Raw genomic sequence first — 18,230 nt, forward strand, 5'->3', positions numbered from 1 at the left:
GTGTGTGTGTGTGTGTGTGTGTGTGTGTGTGTGTGTGTGTGTGTGTGAGAGAGAGAGAGAGAGAGAGATAGTGAGTTGCATATAACCCCTTAAGAGTGCCGAGAAGTTATATAAATACAGGGAAGCTGTCAACCTGTTTGCTTCTCTTATCTAATCTGTCTCCTAGGCTGCAACCCCCTAGCAGGGGCTATCTATATTATTTGTTTATACAGCACCTACTACAATGGTCCTCATTGGGCCCCTCTACTGCAATAGAAATAATAAATCCTAATTGCTAGGCATTTTTAATATGTCCAGCACCATGGTTTCTCAGTATGGGACATCCCACCCCTCAAACCAGCTGGCTGTGGCAAGAACAGACTCCAGGAGAGGGTAGCGCATCAGTGCTCCATGGAATCTCTGCAGACAGAGAGCAAACAGCAGAAGGCTCTTCTCTCCATGCCGATTCTGCTCAGCTCTGAAAGGATGAATTGTTTGCTTCCTCCGGACCAGAAAGGCAACACCTACATGTGTTTCCTTTTGCAAGCCTGCCAGGGGGAAGACATTTGCACTCTGGCTAACAAAGCTCCTGCAACGAGCACGTTCATTTGGCAAGAGGTCACCGGTGTTGAGAGAGAATGAAGGGCAGTCTTGTACCCCCTGGAAACAATTTCAACTTCTTTGCTGCTGCCAGGACTGGCATGCCATGCCACAGGTGTTTTTAAACAGCCGCAGAGCTGAATGCATCGTTAGCTAGAGGTTGTAGCAGGGGCATAGCCACGGGTGGGCTTGGGTGGGCTGCGGCCCATCCGCTTAGCATTGAGGGCGGCCCACCCAAATCCGAACAGGGGTGTAGTGCTGCCACAGCAGCCCGGAGCGTCACTCGGGCCCCTGAAATCCAGGACAGAGCTCTGCGCCTGCCCTTCAGAAAGCTACGCTCCGGCAGCTCTGCCTGGCCATTTTCTGAGCCGCCCCATGTGCATGCCCAGCTCGGCAGGTGAAGCCCTGCGCTGGGGGCACCAGGGCTAGGAAGAGGACGAGGCGTTGGCGGAGAGGCTGAGCTAGCAGTGTCTGTCATTGCCTGTCCACCTGAAAGTCGGGGCCCACCCAAATTTCCACTCCTAGCTACGCCGCTGGTTTGTAGCCTGATATACATCCGGTATGGTTAGTCAGGTTTTGTTAGTGTAGATTAACAAGCCAGAGGTCCTGGTTTCCCAGGGAGTGATTTCTTCCAATTTGCCCTGCTAATAGATTGTGACTTTTCTTCACAGATAAGGACCACACCATAATTACCCAGGCTTTCTCCCCTCCCAATTAATAATAATGTATGGAGATATACCCATCTCATAGAACTAGAAGGGACCCTGAAGGGTCATCATGTCCAGCCCCCTGCCTTCACTAGCAGGACCAAGTTCTGATTTTGCCCCAGAACCCTAGGTGGCCCCCTCAAGGATTGGATCAGTGCAAAGCACACTCTGTGTAAAATGCTAAAACAAGACCTAGGCAGCACCTGAGTTCTATTGTGAAGGCCTACATGGGCCAGTGAATTTCATCTGCCACCCCATGGTGCACATCTTCAAAACCAGAAAAGAACTTTAGTTACTGCAGTATGTTGCTGTCCTCTTAAGGCCCAATCCCACAAAATGCCAAGCACCCTCAATTGCTATTGAAGTGAGATTTCAGCATGCTCAGCATCTCCACAAGGCACTCACCGGATCAGGCCTTACACCTGTCCTGGAACAGAGATGGTCAAAAAGCATGCAAGGCAATCTCTTCTTCTAGGAGACTCCACCCCACACCAAAGCTTAATTCCTAAGGAACAACTCTGCCTTATGAATGGACTTCCGACAGAGGCTAAGGGAGAGAGCAAACTCTCTTGCTGCTATCCAGCTTCCTTCTCCAAGAAGCATTGCCTTTGTATAGGACTTTGTATAACCCAAAACTGTCAAACACTACCACCACTGAATGTCTTCCCAAAACTGAACATTTGCTCGCATGCTAAAAAAAAAAAAGAACTTGGCAGCTTTGTAACAGTGCCACCTAGTGACACCTGCCCTAATAATATTTACTAGTCACTTTCCAGTATTTCCCTGCTGTGTATAAAGCTGTACACACATACAAACAGTCCCCGCCCCTCAAAAATTACAATCAAAGAATATTTGCTTTAGCATTATCAAAAGCCCCATGTGTTTTACCACTAAAGTATAACTTCATAGCATGAAACAGTTTTATGTAGAGTTTGAAAAGGGACAAGTCAAAAATGTTTTACAAGACTGACTTGCTATGCATTACAAATTCATTCTCTCTATTAACAACCAATAGACCACTTTATTCAAATGTAACCAAGCAGAGTTGAGCATTCAGAGTCTTGACAAGTCTGGATTTGTCATTGGCTTCTAGAATAAATGGGCACCGCTGAACGTTAAAGCCCCCATATACATTTAAGAAGATATTAAATACTGCAATGCTTATTTTATAGATGTCAGGAAGAAGAATCAGTCTTCAAAGGGTGAGTAACTTGTGTTAGATTTAGAACACAAATTCACAGCTGGTGTGAATCCATGCAGCTCTGATGCCCAGTTCAAGCTATGTGAATATGCCAATTTGCACCAGTTGAGAACCGAGCTAATAGCTTTATAAATCAGATGTGCAGGCACAGAAACTGGAGCTGTCACATTACCTATAACTCTGGGTTTATTATTCACAACACAGCAAAATCCCTTTCAGGCACAGACCATGTTTTTGTTGTGTGTGGACAGCTGTCTACACAATAGGGGTCTTTGATCACAAGTAGTAAATATCAGAAAAGTTTAGGGATATGCAAAACACTTCCGTTAACAAGGGGAGATTAATTTTATGTGCTAGTTCTAGAGTCTAATTTTGGTCTGTTAAATTTGGGCCACATTTTCAAAATGACCTTTACCCAACCTCTGAATTGGATCTGTAGCAAATGTGTGTGCTCTCAAAAGTATCTGATGTTACCTGTGAATAACACAGACGGAACAGAGGAATTTCGGGTCAGCTCTAATTGAAGGGAAATTGACAAGAGCCAGGAGCATGGGACAGGGATGAGTAGAGAATTATTTTAACACCCGAACATTACAATGTGTTTTACAAATATTAGCTAAGACTAAGGATGCACCTGGCATTGGCCACTGTCAGAAGACAGGACACTGGGCTAGATGGACCTTTGGTCTGACCCAGTTTGCAGAGATTCAGATGCTGAGAGCCCCAGCTGCAGTCCCTGGGATCTGATGGCGCTCAGCACCTCAGGGGGGAGGGGGAGAATAAATCAGGTCCTGGGGGTTAATTGGGCTCCCAAGAACTTGAGGGATCCCAAAATAGGGGACGCTTTTGAAAATTGTTGGCCTAAGAGAATTGCTCAAGGCTACACAGCAGGTCAGTGGCAGAGAAGGGCAGAGAATTCAGGAAACCAATACCCTGTGCTTTCAAACCATTAGATCACAGGCAAGGTACCAGAAGGGAAGAGCTTCTGAAACCTAATCTAAGATACTGTAAGGTTAAATCTAAATGCAAGAATTATTGGCCTGAACAGAAAACCCAGGTTCTTCCTTTAGAAAAATGAACTGCCAAAATACCAATTCACTTCTTCTATGAGGGCATTTTGGTCCTAAAGTACAGTTGTATAAAAACAAATAGACTTTGGGTTTACTATTATGTGGCCTCGACCTTGATCTTTGGATGATTTTACATTGTGTGAAACTAAATGTTGGCATGCGGAAACGGCAGAGAACAAATAGACACAGATGGGTTGTTGGCTGACAGCTTTTGAAAAACTCCTGAGAGAACTGTTTTGTGCAAAGGAAAAAAGGTTTTGTTTTTGTTTTTTTGGTTGTTACATTTCCGACAAAGAGACCACAAAAGAAAATCATATTTCAATTGCTGAAAAGTAATTTATATCCATGGGAAGATTAAAGACGTTGCCAGAATCCGTAAAAGAGTGATTTAAAGAAGCAACAAAACAAATTAACTTGGTGTTTGAACTAAACCATCAATCATATCTAGGAACTGTCAAAAACAAGAGTAACACAATTTTGACTGAATCCAAACTGCATGGAAAATTTTAACAGAGAAAAATGCATAGGGATTATTTTCTACATGCTTGGAGAACTAGCTCCAATTTAGCAAGTTACTGTGCAGCCACTTATTCGCCTTGATACTTCATCTTCCTTATTTCCAAGCAGAGTCCACCTCTACTAATTATAAAAATTCATACCCACCTACCATCAGTTCATTTGCAAAGTTACTACCGAGCTCCAGAAAACATGATTGATCCCAGTAGAGAATCACTAGCAAGCAGTGGGCTGCTTCTATTTTGGTCCCCAGATTCCATTGTGTTTGTGGGTACTTACACTGTTTATTGGTACCTGCATTGTTATGTGCCCTTTCTGTGGATGGAAACTGACCAATGAGATACCAGCTTCATGCCAACCTGATTCACAAGGGCGTGGGGTTCCTCCAGACTCATTTAAAAAAAAAAAAAATTTGCTGCCCCGATCCTGCTATGGGCCAGATTAGTCATTGCCTTATGGTGTGTCTTGGTCTTAACCTCTCTCAGGGTATCATCCTCTTTATGCCAGGCATAGAGCTGAATTCATCAGCTCTGTCTTGCTTCTGCAGCAGTCCTAGAATTGGCCAGGGGCAGATGGAGACATGGCCAAGGGTGACCTGTGTCCTAAAGGCCACTGCACCATGGCCACAAGTAAGAGCAGCCCATGGAACTGCCCTACCCTGCACTGAGAGCTGACCCAGCCCCCAGTAACTCCGTAATAGGGAGATCCAACCACCTGCCCTCTGCCCCCATATTAACACAGGGATAGAGCTGCTGCTATGGGATCACAAGTCTAGTATCCTGCCTCCAGCACGGGCCAATATCAGATGCTTCTAAAGGAAGGGGGGAAACTAATGCATCTAAATCAATTACACAGTGCTATACATGTTGCTGTGTCTGGGTGGAGAATTCCTCCCTGGCACCTCCAACGACCAGCTACGTAAGAGCTAGTTTACATTATTTTATCCTGCACGCTGCAAATGGTGTGGATCATAAAATTATCCAGTCCTTTCAAATCAAGCAAAACACAGCCAATGTGTTGGAGTCTCGTTCTTCACTTTGGGTATATCTACACTACGAGAGTAGTTCGATTTTACTTAAATCGAATTAGTGGAACCGATATTACAAAGTCGAATGTGTGCATCCACACTAAGAACAGTAATTCGACTTTGAGAGTCCACACTAACGGGGCAAGCATCGACATTGGAAGCGGTGCACTGTGGGCAGCTATCCCACAGTTCCCACAGTCCCCGCTGCCCATTGGAATTCTGGGTCGAGCCCCCAATGCCTGCTGGGGAAAAAAATGTGTCGAGGGTGGTTTTGGGTAACTGTCGTCATTCAACCGTCACTCCCGCCCTCCCTCCCTGAAAGCGCCGGCGGGCAATCAGTTCGCGCACTTTTCTGGTGAATGACAGCGCGGACGCCACAGCACTGCGAGCATGGGGCCTGCTGCGACCATCGCTGCAGTTATGGCCGTTGTCAACACCTCGCACCTTATCATCCACCTTTTTCAGAGGCAGATGCTGAGAAATCGGGCGAGGAAGCTACGGCAGCGCGGTGAGGACATTAAGTCTGAGAACGGCACAGACCTCTTGCAAAGCATGGGACCCCGCGCCGTGGATATCATGGTGGCAATGGGTCATGTTGATGCTGTGGAACCGTGATTCTGGGCCCGGGAAACAAGCACGGACTGGTGGGACCGCATAGTGCTGCAGGTCTGGGATGAATCACAGTGGCTGCAAAACTTTCGCATGCGTAAGGGAACTTTCCTTGAACTTTGTGAGTTGCTGTCCCCTGCCCTGAAGTGCAAGGACACCCGGATGCGAGCAGGCCTGGCTGTCCAGAAGCGAGTGGCTATAGCCCTCTGGAAGCTTGCAACGCCAGACAGCTACCGGTCAGTCGCGAACCACTTTGGCGTGGGCAAATCTACCGTGGGGGTTGCTGTGATGCAAGTAGCCAACGCAATCGTTGAGCTACTGCTCTCAAAGGTAGTGACCCTTGGAAACGTGCAGGTCATCATAGATGGCTTCGCCGCGATGGGATTCCCAAACTGCGGTGGGGCTATAGATGGAACTCACATCCCTATCCTGGGACCGGAGCACCAGGCCAGCCAGTACATTAACAGAAAGGGCTACTTTTCTATGGTGCTGCAAGCACTGGTGGACCATAGGGGACGTTTTACCAACATCAACGTCAGATGGCCGGGCAAGGTTCATGACGCTCGTGTTTTCAGGAACTCTGGTCTGTTTAGACGGCTGCAGGAAGGTATTTACTTCCCGGACCACAAAATAACTGTTGGGGATGTGGAGATGCCTATAGTGATCCTCGGGGACCCAGCCTACCCGCTAATGCCCTGGCTCATGAAGCCCTATACAGGCGCCCTGGACAGTGAAAAAGAACTCTTCAACTACCGGCTGAGCAAGTGCAGAATGGTGGTGGAGTGTGCTTTTGGACGTCTCAAGGGGAGATGAAGAAGCTTACTGACTCGCTCTGATCTCAGCGAAACCAATATCCCCATTGTTATTGCAGCTTGCTGTGTGCTCCACAATCTCTGTGAGAGCAAGGGGGAGACGTTTATGGCAGGGTGGGAGGTTGAGGCACATCGCCTGGCTGCTGATTACGCCCAGCCAGACAGCCGGGCGATTAGAAGAGCCCAGCGGGACGCGCTGTGCATTCGGGAGGCTTTGAAAGCTAGGTTCCACAGTGAGCAGGGTAACCTGTGACTATTAAGTTTGTTTAAAGAGAAGCTGAACCTGCCCCTGTTTCTTTACCCAGTTAATGTTGACTATCCTCTCCAGTTACATACCCCCTTCACCCCGTTTCCCCCCTTCCAACACACCTTTAAAAATAAAATAAATGGAACTTTGTTCATTCACACCGTTTTCTTTATTAAGGGTTTCGTGGTAAAGGGTTGAAACTGGGACACAGACTGTGGTGGGGAGCGGGTGTAGTGATGGAAAGGACGCTTCTAAACTCGAGGAATGACAGGCTCCTGCTCCTAGAGCGGTCCGCAGTGGTGGACTGGTTGTTTCAACGGAGCCTGCCACCCCTCCTTTTCGGGACTCTGTGTGTGGGGGCTATGTGACTTTGTGGCGGGGGAGGACGGTTACAGATGCCCTGCTGCGTGGCTCTGTCATCCAGGCTAAGGACCGCTGCATAAGATCTGTAACCGCCCTCCCCCGCCACAAACTCACATAGCCCCCACACACAGAACATGAAAACCACCTCCCAGACTGACCAGGGTGCCTAGTGACTGCAATGTGTGTATGTGTGTGACCTGCTGCTGAACCTGCCCCCGTGTCTGTACCCTGGTAAAGGTGACTGTCCTCTCCAATTACCAACCCCCTCTCCCCCCTTCAAACACACTGTCCTCTAAAAGAACATGATGGAAACAGTAATTAACAGAAACGTATTTTTTATTAACAACTACACAGTTAGGGGATGACACTGGGACAGGGGCTTGGGTGAGGTGCTTTTGGAGTGAAGGAAAGGACTTATCAAATCTTTGGGAATGAGAGCCTTCTGGTACTTGAGCAGTCTGCAGGGGTGGAGTGACTGTTTTCACGGCCCCTGCCGCCCCTCCTTCTTGGGACTTTGGGTGAGGGGGGGATGGGACTTTGTGTCGGGGGAGGTCGGTTAGAGAGAGACTGCAGCGGGGCTCTGTCCTCCTGCCTCCGGTCCTGCAGAACATCCACAAGGCGCCGGAGCATGTCCGTTTGCTCCCTCATTAGTCCAAGCAGCATTTGAGTCGCCTGCTGGTCTTCCTGCCGTCACCTGTCCTCCCGTTCGCTGTGTGATCGCTGGTATTGCGACATGTTCTCCCTCCACTGGGTCTGCTGTGCCGCCTCGGCTCGGGAGCAGCCCATAAGTTCGGAGAACATCTTGTCCCGTGTCCTTCTCTTTCGGCGCCTAATCTGCGCCAGCCTCTCGGAGGGGGATGCCGGGGTAGGTCGGGAGACACTCGCAGCTGTGGGATGGGAAAAAGGGAGTGAATTCCTCACAAAGATACATTTTTGTGAACAATGAACATAGTCTTTCTCTGTGAACAAGACCATGCACAGCACCTATCACATGCGCACTCAGGACAAGGTCGAATTTTCGGCCTTCCCATTCAGTGCCTGGGGTCTTGGAGTACAGATCACACAAGCGGGGCAGGACAGTGGAATTCGGGTAGCAGGCGGACACGGTAAGCCGTAGACTTTTGGCTGCTGAAAGCTTAATTTATAGCAGTGCCCTCCTTTCACGTTCAAAGCAATGCCCCTAGCGTTGGCCAGTTCCTGCTGCCGGCAATCCGGCCAGCATGAACTCTGCCCCTGTCCCACCCCCCTCGCGGCTGTCCCCGGGAAAGATCCCTGTATGCTGCCCCGTCCCGCCTCCACCGCGTGGCTGTAAACCGCCGGTTACAGTTATGTAAAGGAACAGGCAATCAGTCCCAATACTAACATTCCCCTAATTTAAAGCAGGTCACCATGAGTGATATCACTCTGATGAGGATTTCGGACACTGAGAAAGACCGCATGCTGAGTGAATGCCAGCAAAAACCAGTGCCGTATGCGGCCATGCTGTGCAAGGCACTGATCCCAGAGTACTTGCTGCTAGCCTGGCGCGGAAAAGTTTCCTACCATGGAGGACGCAATAAGGCTGCTCTCCCCAGGAACCTGATGCAAAGGCTTTCAAATTACCTCCAGGAGAGCTTTGTGGAGATGTCCCAGGAGGATTTCAGCTCTATCCCCGGACATATTGACCTAATTTTCCAGTAGGTGCACTGGCAAGGACTAAAAAGTTAAGCGCCTAGGGCAAAGTAATCATGAAAAACCCATTGTTAATATTCCATTCCTGTTCTGTTCCAAATAAATGTTTACATGTTTAAAACACTTACCGACTGATCCTTCCCCTGATTCAGGGTCACGGTTAACGCCTTGGGAGGGGATCTCCGTGAGGGTAATGGAGATCCTGGCTGTCGGGGAAATCAGCGTTGTAAGCGCTGTCGACTGCCTCGTCCTCCTCATCTCCTTCCTCATCTTCCCCGTCCGCGAACATCTCCGAGGAAGCGGCCGTCGACAATACCCCATTGTCAGAGTCCACGGTCAGTGGTGGGGTAGTGGTGGCGGCCGCACCTAGAATGCAATGCAGTGCCTCATAGAAACGGCATGTCTGGAGCTGGGATCCGGAGCTTCCATTTGCCGCTTTGGTCTTCTGGTAGCCTTGTCTCAGGTCCTTGATTTTCACGCGGCACTGCGTTGCATCCCGGCTGTATCCTCTCTCCGTCATGACTTTGGAGATCGTCTCGTAGATCTTCACATTCCGTTTTTTCGATCGCAGCTCCGAAAGCACGGACTCATCGCCCCACACAGCGATCAGATCCAAGACTTCCCGATCAGTCCATGCTGGGGCCCTCTTTCTATTCTGCGATTGCATGGTCACCTCTGCTGGAGAGCTCTGCATCGTTGCCAGTGCTGCTGAGCTCACCACGATGTCCAAACAGAAAGTGAGATTCAAACTGGCCAGACAGGAAAAGGAATTCAAATTTTCCCAGGGCATTTCCTGTGTGGCTGGTCAGAGCATCCGAGCTCGGACTGCTGTCCAGAGCGTCAGCAGAGTGGTGCACTGTGGGATAGCTCCCGGAGCTATTAGCATCGAATTCCATCCACACCTACCCAAATTCGACATGGCCATGTCAAATTTAGCGCTACTCCCCTCGTCGGGGAGGAGTACAGAAATCGATTTAAAGAGACCTCTATGTCGAACTAAATAGCTTCGTCGTGTGGATGGGTGCAGGGTTAATTCGATTTAATGCTGCTAAATTCGACATAACCTCCTAGTGTAGGCCAGGCCTTTGATTCCACAGTCTGAGGTTGAGATTTTGCAGGACGACTAGGGAGTTAAGTCACAAGACTGCATGAACTAGATCCAAGCTGTTGAGCACCAAGTAATGGTATTCCAAAAAATTATTAAAATGTATAAACTAGAGAAACAAGAAAACACAGGGGCCAAATCTTAAGTTCTCTCTCAAATGTCCATTCAGGGATGTGATTCCCACTATTTCAGACTCATGAGGTTCTTTGCCAGGCCTTAGGAGATGCCATGATTAAAAACAAAATAATTACAATGACTGACTGGCTGTTTTATTATTAAAGGGAGGAAATTAAACACGAACAATAAACCATGTTTATTTTAGTTACAAATTCTTTTGTATGTCTGTCTGCAGACAGCCATGAAGAATTACACCTTTGAGAGTGGCCCTGCCTCTGGTAGCTCTAGATAGGACCAAAGTATAGAATTCTGAAGTCTCAGAGTATCTCTAAAATGTAGAGCCTTTTAGCTCTTTCTTGTATTAAGTCCAATGTCTGAGATATTCCTTGAGTTTTATTAGAACTTCAACTCATGAACCATGTTTCAAATAAGTCTCTTAGCTTTGAAATAGTCTTTTTAAATTTAGGTGATTCTTAAAGAGTCTATAGCTTAAATAGTCCTCCATAAAGGCATTGATCTGTCTTAACAACCACCTCTCCAAGCATTATCTTTCTGAGTTGGGTAGGGAAGTTGCTTAAGCGCTGCTAGGTAACTAATTAATTGCCCAATCAATACCTTGTACTCAAATGGCTTCTTATATTAGCAGTCGGCGATAGTATATATGTGCATACAACATACTATTGTTTATATAACAATGGCATCAGGCCATTATTGTAAGGCTTGCATTTAAATACAAAAAACATTTACAAATAAACATCTCAAGGAAGCTTATGCTATTTTTAAGGATTTAAGAAATAAAAGTTTTCTACAAATGGTGTCCCAACTATGCATGTAACTTTAAGGGAAATATGAATTTGTTTTTAATAAGAATATTCTGAAAATTCTGTGTCAATTTAAAACTGAAGTTTTTCTTTATGAAGCTGGAGAAAGGAGGCACCTGTCTTAGCTTTTGTGGCCTTGACATGCCAGATGCTATACATCTCTTCCCTTCAAGATCTTAGAAAAAGGAGAATCTTCACATTTCTTAACAAAGGGGGAGGTGGCTAGTTCTTTGAGAAGACACTCCTATTGAGGGTTTGCCTTTTAACCAAAGGGTTCCCAAGATTACAAAATCGACAGTAGCTTCACAATTAAAAGCTCCCACCAAAGTGTGACCCTAAGAGCATCCTTATGCCAGAGGGCAAGGGACTCGCTCACTGGTATCGGATAGTGAGTGTCAATTGGGTCAGTGGACCCCAATTCACTTATGCAATAATATGGATCTAATAGGGGTTACATACAGTATCACTGGAAAAAACCACCACCACCACATTGATCATTAATATTCTTGTGTGGTGTATGTATGGTAAATGCCATAAGGTCTGTACAAATATGAGACAAAAATGTGGTTGAATCAGACAAGTCTGGAGAGCACATAAACAGCCTCCCCTCCCCACAAAACAAAGGCTGAATCCTCCATCCAGGTACAATCACATACAACTGACAATCACAGCCAAGTGGCCATTCACAGAATCATAGAATATCACAGGGTTGAAAGGGACCTCAGGAGGTCATCTAGCCTAACCTCCTGCTGAGAGCAGGACCAATCCCCATACAGATTTTTGCCCCAGATCCCTAAATAGCCCCCTCAAGGATTGAACTCACAAGTCTGGGTTTAGCAGGCCAATGCTCAAACCACTGAGCTATCCCGCCCCCCATTCATAGAATCATAGAACATCAGGGTTGGAAGGGACCTCAGGAGGTCATCTAGTCCAACCCCCTGCTCAAAGCAGGACCAACCCCCAACTAAATCATCCCAGACAGGGCTTTGTCAAGCCTGATCTTAAAAACCTCTAAGGAAGGAGATTCCACCACCTCCCTAGGGAACCCATTCCAGTGCTTCACCACCCTCCTAGTGAAATAGTGTTTCCTAATATCCAACCTAAACCTCTCCCACTGCAACTTGAGACCATTACTCCTTGTTCTGTCATCTGCCACCACTGAGAAGTCTAGATCCATCCTCTTTGGCACCCTCTTTCAGGTAGTTGAAAGCAGCTATCAAATCCCCCCTCATTCTTCTCTTCTGCAGACTAAACAATCCCAGTTCCCTCAGCCTCTCCTCATAACTCATGTGCTCCAGCCCCCTAATCATTTTTGTTGCCCTCTGCTGGACTCTTTCCAATTTTTCCACATCCTTCTTTGTAGTGTGGAGCCCAAAACTGGACACAGTACTCCAGATGAGGCCTCACCAATGCCGAATAGAGGGGAACGATCACGTCCCTCGATCTGCTGGAGGCTGCAGGGACAGACTAATTTGCCTGGTAGAAAGCACCAGCGGGGAAGAAGCCAGCATGACTCCCTGGCACCTTTCCTCACAGCTGTTGTATATTATTAATTGCCAAGCCCCAAGTATTTCTTCCAATTTAATGAAGGTGCAGAAAAATTTATTCCAACCTGACATAAGAAGATTTTTTTTTTAACTAACCATTTTTGCATCAAACATTGAGGTTTACCGCCTACAACTCCCACTGGAAATTAATGGAAGTTGTGTAGCTAAATCCCCTAGCTGGGTTAGAAAATGTCAGCCTGACAACATTGCATGGTGTTTTGCAGTTATGTGACTTATTTTGCTCTGCGTGAAAAGCAGCTTCAAATCTCTAGGAGCCGGCTTTCTGCAGCGTCAACTGCCATTCTGCAAAGCAGACCTGCTGTAGAGGCTCCTTGCTGATGGTTATTACAGAATTCTCTTCAGTTCTGCTTTATAAATTAGCTCTGTAAAAGGTTAGCAGCCATCAAGAACCTCTTCATTCACTTTTCATAGTGTACCTTCCAATTCTGCTCTGGTTGTCTACAGAACTACATTTCTCACACTGAATCAATATTGTTTTTTCCATACTATTTTCTACCTGAAGTTTTTGTGAACTCTGCATAGGGGCTTGAAGTTCCCATCCTTCCATGAGTTTTCTTCTTGTCCCCAGTGATACTGTATTTCCCTGAACAATACTGTCAGTTCACAGCCTCAGAGAGGCCTTTCTCCAAGCAGTTGCATAAAATATACGTAATTTCTCCCTCCTTATTCTCCCTCATCCCTCTTTTCTTTCAATCTTCCTGGGCTTGAAGCTTTGCCAAAACCAGCCGACCTTCAAAGCGGACGTAAGATCTTCATTAACTCTAGAATAACAGGGTTTCTGAAGTTATGGATCACTGATTCCCACTCGGGGAGATAGCCCTGCAAGCACAATGGTGAGGAACAGAAGAGACACCTGCATGAAACATGGAGGGAAGAGCACAGTTTGCAGGAGGAAAGAGTTTGAAAGATGCACCAGGAAGTCAGTCTGTGTGCAAATGGCTGGAAAATTAACTGCAGTTGCAGAACCTCTGTAAATAGTTCTCTAAATAAAGAGTCAATTTAGTTTTATAAGCCTGGAGCCCTCTCGTGTTATTATCCAGCATACGGTGCATGAAACAAAAACAGAGTGAGGGGACTTTTGCTGAAGACCCTGGAGATCTTAAAACTGCCCCTGGGGATTATTGTAAACAAAGAATAAGTTTTCAATGCCTTCTCTGTGCTGGGATTTTAGCCACTGGCATAAATAATGCAACCACAGCCACACTAGTGTCTAAAATTCCAATGTAGACAATATTGGTGGGACACCAACGGGGGGTAGGGTCTGGCTCCCCTGTGTGGGAACACAATGGGGAGCAGAAAGCCCTCTCCATCACATCAGGTAGCCAGAATACTATGATAGAGTATGTTCCCCGGCTGTGTTTGCCTCACTGTGTCCTCTCCAGGTACAACACAATGACACTGCCCCAGCACCTCCCTAAATCACCAGTGGCATTAAAAGCCAGACTCCCTCCCACCCACGTTCATAGATTCAAAGAAGGGACCAATGGAATAATCTAATCTGATCTCCAGTATAACACAGGCCAGAGAACTTCCCCAAAACAACTCCTGCTAGGATGGGTTTCTAACATGTTTTTCTGCTCCGATTCAGTCTTGATTTAAAAATTGCCAGTGATGGAGAGAATCCTTCACAACCTTATGAAAATTGTTCCAATGCTTAATTACTCTCACTTGTAAAACTGTAAACGTTATGATGTCTTATGTCTGCAGCCTTGGAGAGACTTTTTCAGCACAGCCATTTTTAGGCTAGATTAGGCTGCATTTTCCCCATCAGGGCCTCCCCATGTTCAGGTATATATGGGCTTATCAATTTAATCAGTCAAGAGTAGTTTGGCAGAGCTTTGACTCCTTCATAGCCAGGAGCAGATTCTTAGTCAAGCCACACACATAAACGCAGCACAATTAGAGGTGACAAAGCTGTCTAATTGGGCTAAAGCTTAACCTTCCCTGGGATGTACCTTTACTTCACAAGTCCCTTTTCAAAAAACAAACCAGCAACCACCACAAAGGATTGGGTAGAAAAGAAATTGAAAACATGCCAAAGAAAGCAGAGATGCTAATTATAAAATGCTAATTCAAAGAGCTAAATGGACTGTGGGTGGGGAGGAGGGGAGAGAAAGAATATAAATTGCTGAAGGCAGGAATGTATTATTATTACAGTAGCATCCAGCAGTCTCAACTGAGATTGAGGGTCCATCATGCCCGGTGCTGTACGTACAGTCTCACACCAGACAAAGGAAGGGTTATTTAGACCTGTTTTTACAGATGGTATACTACGCAGGAGCAGCAGAAGTGTCCTAAAAGTGGGGGGCCACAGGTACCCAAACTGTGGCACCGCCCCCCCACACCTGCCACTTCCCCCAAGACTCTGCACTGCCTCTTCCCCCAAGACCCCACCCCCCGCTCGCTTCTCTCTGTCCCCTCTTGCCTGTCGTTTGCCCTTACGCCCAGTAAGAATGGAAGGGCATAGCCCTCCCATTTATAAAAGTGGGGGGGGGGGCTGGTCCCCTGTCCGACACCCCTGGTTTGAGGCACAGGGGACCAGGCAAGGGCTAGGATTTGATTTTCACAGTTGCTCATCATTGGCCTAATGGCTCCCTGTTAAGTTGGCAGTAGAACTCCTATTAGCATGAGTGGGAGCTGAATTCAGTCAGTGCAGAGCACTTTTGAAAACCCAAAGGGTATGTCAGCCTGTGGCTGCGCAGACAGTGCATGAAGTTGCGGCTTGGGCTGAGGCACTAGTTCTGAAACCCACCCTAGGCTTCAGAGCCCAAATTACAACTTCAAAGCACTGTCTATGCAGCTCATTAGTGCGGTAACATGAGCCCAAGTCTGTTGACCCAAGATGGGAGGCTTGCTGCCCCAGGCTGTGTAAACCTATCTTAAGTGACTTAACTAAGGTCACAGAGGCTTTGTATGCACTGGACTTCAGATGTGATGTTGCCATGGGTTAGCAAACATATGCTAACTAACATGTTAAAAAAAAAAAGACTAATAGAGAAGACAAGTAAATCAACAGCAGAAAACACCTTTCATAAACTTGAAAAGATTTGGAAAAGTACCCCGACTGGCGCTGACAAATTTTTTAATACTGGCATCCTGTCTGTCCTCCTTTGTGGATCAGAGACATGGAAATCTGAAACAAAAATTGATAAGATCAACTCATTCCAGAGTCAATGCCTGCAAAAGGTCTGCAGAGTCCATTGGAAAGAGTTTCTTGTAACATCAGAAACTGTAAGCAGACCAAACCAATCTAAAGCGTCCAATACGGTAAAAACAACGATGATGGGCATATTTGGGACACACTTTAAGGATGCCACCAACATGACTTCCAGGGCAAGTGATAAAACAGACACCACCTGGAAAGAGAGAAAGGGCGACCTCGACCTATTCTACACCCAAAACTTAGGTGGCCCTAGCTATGTTGCTCATGGGTATGAAAAATTCCCACCCTGAGAGAGGTAGTTAAGCTGACCTAACTCCTAGCACTATGTAGGTCAGGTCGACTGAAGACCTAGCTACCTCCTCTCAGAGAGGCGGATTTACTACAACAATTGAAGAATTCCTCCCATCACTGTAGTGTTTGCACATTGCACAGAGGCTGAGACCAGAATTGAACCCCAAGTCTCAGACCATGACTCAACCTCATGGCCGTTTTCTTTCCCAACAAACTTTGTTAAGTGATTTCCCAGCCCCATTCACTTTTCGTTTATTAGAATGAAAACTTTTAGTTCCCACAAATTCAGGGCACTATTTGGAGGAACTAACTGGAAAGCTACCTGTTTTTAAACACAATCTGAAGCAGAAATGTAGCCCCTTAATAAGGCCCCTGACAAGCCGTAGTTTTGAAGATAATGATGACACACTGGTCAGGTTAGAAAGCTTAGCAGAAAAAGCTTTGATCTCTGTATCTGTAAAATGAAATCTCTCTCATCTTTTCGAGTGACAAGTTTAACTATCTGGAAAAGATCCAAATATAGCTTTAATTGAACCCACAGGTGAAGGGGAAGAAACAGCACTGACAAAATTATACCGTAAGATGAGATATTAAAGAGGCAGCATTCGTCTTTCTGATGCTTTTGTTAGGGCTGGATCAGCACTTCCAAAACAATCTCCCATTTGCTGAGATTCCTAACATCAGCATCTGGCTGGTTGCATTCTCAGTGGCTCACCTTTGAGCAGGTGTAACAGGTCCCACTCTGATCCATAGAGGAGATGAATTCTTACAGGCCCCAACTAGGGAGTCTTGGCTTTCTAGCTCAAGTAGCAGCTTATGCTTTCAGTTCTGGAGATCGCCGGTTCAATCCCCAGTGTGTCAGCAAAAATGGTGGAAACCACATAAGTGGGAGCTGAAACAATTTATATCCTCTATGGATTAGCACAGACCAGGACCTGTAACATAGGCTCACCAGTGGTTTATCCATGGACAAGGTTTATGCATCTAAGCCAAGATTTTAAAAAAAAAAGTGCCTGCATGCCCAACTTGGTATTTCCCTTTAAAGGGACCCGATTTTGAGCAAGTACTGGGCCCCCCCTCCACCACCACCACCTCTGGAAAATCAGGTTCCTCACAGAGGTCTCAGGTCAAGCACCAAAAAACACTGGTCACCAATTTTTGAGAAGTCGTCTGCTTCAGAGATAAAATGTGCTATTTATTATGTATTTTGATGTGCTGAATTCAAATATGACAATTAAAACAACTGTTTGGCTACTGTTTAAGATATTTAAGTTTTTACATTTTATGTCTATGTATATTGTGTAGATAGTAGAGTTTTAATCATAAATTGTAAACCTAGGTCTTTTCATGTGTTTATGGTTGCTTTGCATGATAATGATAATATTTCACCTGTCCTGTTTATGTAACACTTTAAAAATCAGCAAAAGGGTTATATAAATAAAATTTATTATGAAACAAAAGGCAAAAAACTATTCTGTACATAGTTTAGTCCTATTCAGTGTCAACTCAGCGCTTCTTGGCTTGTCTCTTGTATTCATTAAATGGAGCCTCTCTTGTCACTGTCCAGCAATAGTCTGCAAGCATTGATGGGCTCCATTTGCCCTGATAGCGTTTCTCCATTGTTGCAATGTCCTGGTGAAATCGCTCGCCGTGCTCGTCGCTTACTGCTCCGCAGTTCGGTGGAAAAAAATCTAGATGAGAGTGCAAAAAATGTATCTTTAGTGACATGTTGCAACCAAGGCTTTTGTATGCCTTGAGGAGGTTTTCCACCAACAACCTGTAGTTGTCTGCCTTGTTGTTTCCGAGAAAATTTATTGCCACTAACTGGAAGGCTTTCCATGCCGTCTTTTCCTTGCCACGCAGTGCATGGTCAAATGCATCATCTCTAAGAAGTTCACGAATCTGAGGACCAACAAAGACACCTTCCTTTATCTTAGCTTCACTTAACCTTGGAAATTTTCCACGGAGGTACTTGAAAGCTGCTTGTGTTTTGGCAATGGCCTTGACAAAGTTCTTCATCAGACCCAGCTTGATGTGTAAGGGTGGTAACAAAATCTTCCTTGATTCAACAAATGGTGGATGCTGAACACTTTTCCTCCCAGGCTCCAATGACTGTCGGAGTGGCCAATCTTTCTTGATGTAGTGGGAATCTCTTGCACGACTATCCCATTCGCAGAGAAAACAGCAGTACTTTGTGTATCCAGTCTGCAGACCAAGCAAGAGAGCAACAACCTTCAAATCGCCTCAAAGCTGCCACTGATGTTGGTCATAGTTTATGCACCTCAAAAGTTGTTTCATGTTGTCATAGGTTTCCTTCATATGGACTGCATGACCAACTGGAATTGATGGCAAAACATTGCCAT

Source organism: Terrapene carolina, unplaced genomic scaffold (genome assembly GCF_002925995.2).
Source record: "Terrapene carolina triunguis isolate 2854851 unplaced genomic scaffold, T_m_triunguis-2.0 Scaffold53, whole genome shotgun sequence".
In the NCBI taxonomy this organism is placed as follows: domain Eukaryota; kingdom Metazoa; phylum Chordata; order Testudines; family Emydidae; genus Terrapene; species Terrapene triunguis.